Here is a 4,505-nt window from a genome sequence, read left to right as displayed (position 1 = left end):
ATATATATATATATATATATATATATATATATATATATATATATATATATATATATATATATATATTCATACATGATGTAAAGAATTTCTGAAAACAGGAGATACTTGTACTGTTTGTTGAACTTTGCATATTTTTCAGATACAGACAGTTGGCAGGACTTTGGACGAGTGGGTGGACGGACAGACGTCGTGTTTTTGTCTTTTTCGATAACGGATCGGCACCGTGAACCCAACGGTGAAGCTCCGCCCACTTTGTACTTTATAGGAAACGGCTTTACTCGTCTTAAATTATATCAGAGTTCTTGACCAATCACAAGTGAATATTTGGACCGAGTGGACACAGAGTGGACGCAGAGTGGACAGAGTGGACGGCTGCTGTCTGGGTACAGAAACTGGGTTCAAACCTGGACAAACTCGTATTTGTGAGGATATTTTCCCCTTTTCTATGAGGAACTCTACCTGAGTGTTTTCATAACTGTTTCTTCAGACCACCACCCACCACCCTTTGTTGTAAACATCAGAAGAAGACCAACCAGGACAAACTTTCAGACTCTTATTAAAGGTTCGACCGGTTTTTCCAGTTTAGAAATGCATGGTTTGAAGTATTAGAACACAGTATTTATAATAATCAGTTATTGTTACAAACTAAAGGGACAGGTTTTAGTTTTATTCACAGTAGAGACAGACATTAAAGGTTCAATAAAGGTTCATTTTCACGTCAAACACATTCTGTTGACCAACAGGGATGGGCAATATGGAGGAAATCTGCCAACGATTCGACATTTACTGCATGACTTTGGTTGTTTTCAGCACCATGTTCACTGATTTACAAATACTTTGGATTTACTTAGAGCTAAATATCCCCAACATCTCACTAGTCTCTCTTCCACTGACCCTCAAATTGTGCGAATATAACTTGGACATACAAATTTGTTTAATAGAAAAACAACAATTTCACCAAAACTCTCATTTTTCGATGAAAAGTTTTTGCATTTGCAAGAGGTGGTTTTTCGGACGTAGTGAAATTGGTATATGACACAAAACTACAATGTATGGGATAGAGGGGTAAGAAGCATTCTAGATTCAAACCAACACAGATTTCTGTTCCTGTTTATGGAAGGACTGACACTGACATCTACCAGAAGAAAGAAACTAACCAGCACATTTGGGATTGGATGGAAAAACCAACACTACACACTTCTACAGATGACGATTAGGGCCACTGGAAAAAATAAAATTAAGGTCCAATTTATGTTTTTTATTATTATTCTGAGAAAAAAAGGCAGAAATCTGAGGAAAAAAAACAGAATTCTGAGGAAAAAAAACAGAATTCTGAGAAAAAAGTTAGAATTCAGACTTTTTTTCCTCAGAATTCTGACTTTAAACCTCAGAATAAAAAAAAAAAAAAAAAAAAATTTTTAAACAGTCAGAACTGTGAGGAAAAAAGTCAGAATTCTGATTTTTTTTTCCCCTCAGAATTCTGACTTTAATCATAGAGCAATAATTTAATAAATATTTAAAACAGTCAGAATTTTGAGTAAAAAGAATTCCAGGAATAAAGTCAGAATTTTGACGTTTTTCTCCGAATACTAGTAAAAAAAAATATATTGGACCTTAAGTTTTTTCCCCAGTGGCCCTCCTCTTCTGCACACCTGTTTTTTTTTTTTTGACATCTAGTAAATATCGGTAAATTTTTGCACATATGTCCAACAGAAAAGCCACTACTGACTGTCTTCTCGGATATTTCTATCAACAGATAAATGATGAGACTTAAACACATCATCTTTTTCTGGATACCCTCGAGGTCTTTCACCTAAAACCATCTGATGAAATGAACATTATTCACATTTTTAGTTGAACATCTGCTTCTGCACAGCGGCTGAATAAATGTGGACACCGTAGGGGAGGGGGAGGAGGGTTTTAATCTGAAACTTCACCACTAGATGTCACTAAATATCACACACTGAACTGCATTGAAGCTGAAGTTTTACATGTTTTTTATTCATTGAATAGTTGACTCACTCTAACATTCTGCCTCAATTTAAAATTCCTTAAATATCTGTAGTCAATAATCTGAGCTGACTGTGCTAAGCTAAAATGCTAACATGCTAACACACTGCTCAGATTCTGAAGGTTTCTTCGTTGCACTGAATTCAGTTTGTTCTTCACATGATAAAGTCAAATAATGTCTCAAAAACTAGTTCCACAAACCACCAGATGATGCTTTAATAGAATTATTAATTAAAGTATATTAGTTAAATCTTATTTATGTAATTAATAATATAAAATATTCATAATGAAATCATATCGGGTATTATTTCCAAACATGTCACATGGGTTTGAAATAGTCAGTAAACCACTTGTACAGTCGATTTTATGTAGAAATTCAAAACATGAGCTTTTTATGCTGTTTCTGTTTGATTAATTATACTGTTTTTAATTAGGATTTTCTTCTCATTAATTAAATACACCTTATTTATTTGTTAAATATTTAAAGAACATTTCATGTGTTTGTTTCACATTTACATTGGATTTACAATAATTTTGTATAAAAACACTGACATATGTATTCATAGAATTTACAGAAGAGGATTAGGGCACTGGAAAAAAAAAGATAAGGTCCAATATATTTTTTTTTTTTACTATTATTCTGAAAAAAAAAAAAATGTTTGACTCCTGACTTTTTTTCTCAGAATTCTGACTGTTTTGATTTTTAAATTATTATTATTGTTCTGAGATTAAAGTCAGAATTCTGAGGAAAAAGTCTTAAGTCTGACTTTTTCCTCAGAATTCTGACTTTTTTTCTTAAAATTTTGACTTTTTTCTCAGAACTCTGACATTTTTCTCAGAATTCTGACTTTTTTCCTCAAACTTCTGACTTTTTTCCTCAAAATTCTGACTTTTTTTTCTCAGAAACCTGACTTTTTTCTCAGAATAATAATAAAAACATATCTATTGGACCTTAAATTTATTTTTTTTTCCAGTGGCCCTAACCCTCTTGCATATAGAACTGGTGTTATTTCCATTTAACTGTTCTGTTAACTGCATCAGTCGTCGGTCAAACCCACTGTTTTACATTCGCTGATGTTGGAATGGTTGGACTGGGTCCGTTCTGTTGTCGGTGTCGTCGGTGTTCTCGGTGAACACTGGTGTCATCATATTGCCCAACCCTAAACTCTATCAGAAGGCTTTGTCTTTTCTCGTGCACAAACCCAAACCAGTCCGTTCTAAATGCTCCTGTTCTCGTGGACATTTGGTTCATTTCCTGTGTGTCCGTCAAACGCCTTCACCGCTGTACATTAGCTTGTTCATACTCGGACTCTTCAATGCTTCGTTGTTTTTCTGTAAAGTTCGGATGGAAGGTGTCGATCACTGGGTTCCGTCTGCGGTTTGGTTTCTGTAACGGTTGAACGTTGGACCATCTAGACAGCTGTCCGTCATATTTTTGTATGTTCACCCGGTGCTTCTGGGACTCTAGCTCTGACCTGCTGTTCCCTTAGAGCAGGTCAGGTTTCCACCACGTCGCTCTGGTCGGTTTGTTGTTGCCAAAGAGCGGTTCTGTTCTGGTCTGGCCCGGTCCAGTCCGGTCCAGGGTTCCAGTCCCAGCTGGTGCTTTGGTAACGGGTCCTCACACCGACCTGGTCACGCCATTATTTCTGTACCTACGATCAAATAAATAAAGTCTGTTTTACACATCTGAACGCTGTTTACATGGAGTCAATTTAACCCAAAGAACTGTTTTCAATGGTTAAGTTTGAACAATATGTTCAGTCTATTAAAGAAAAAGGAGTTTTACCCCAACACCAGATTATTATTATTATTATTATTATTATTATTATTATTATTATTATTATCTGTATTATAAAAGCCAATTGGCCTCTGTGTGTGTGTGTGTATGTGTATCATCCTTGTGTATTTTTACTCAGTGAACAGACTAGTGTAAACAGTCGGTTCATCAGACCAATATTTTGTCAGATATTAGTAATAACTGAATACAATAGTCTTATAATCCTGTTGCTATGGCCAGAGCACTTTGGCGCTGACTACTGGACAGATGTGGTACAACATGTATGAATGCAGCCCAGATCCATGTCCCATGTGGGAAGTGGAGGTTTGTGCAACCGCCTGCAGCGGCAGCAAGAGATTCAGGTGAGTAATGACAGACAGACGAACAGATTTATGAAACTGAGGAGAGGACTGAGGATGGACAGAACGGAGGAAAAACTGGTCCTGAAGTCTCCAGCACCTTAACTCTCAGTCCAGTCCTCCCCTCCAGTCTGTTCTGTGTGACAGTCGACAGCTGAAGACAGTTCCCATGTGTAGGATCCAGAACATCACCTTGGCCTCAGTAGTTTTCCCATCAGCCCCTGCTTCAGTGGTTCAGTATTCACCCCCCCCGCTCCACCTGTTCACCTCCTCTGGACTCTCTGTGCTGTTCCAGTGTTTGTTCTCCTCAGTGCTTCTGTGCTCCTGCTGTAAACAGAGGACAGTGTTTCCTACTGGCA

This window comes from Sphaeramia orbicularis, chromosome 19 (genome assembly GCF_902148855.1).
Source record: "Sphaeramia orbicularis chromosome 19, fSphaOr1.1, whole genome shotgun sequence".
Classification (NCBI taxonomy): domain Eukaryota; kingdom Metazoa; phylum Chordata; class Actinopteri; order Kurtiformes; family Apogonidae; genus Sphaeramia; species Sphaeramia orbicularis.
This window is presented reverse-complemented; position numbering follows the sequence as displayed.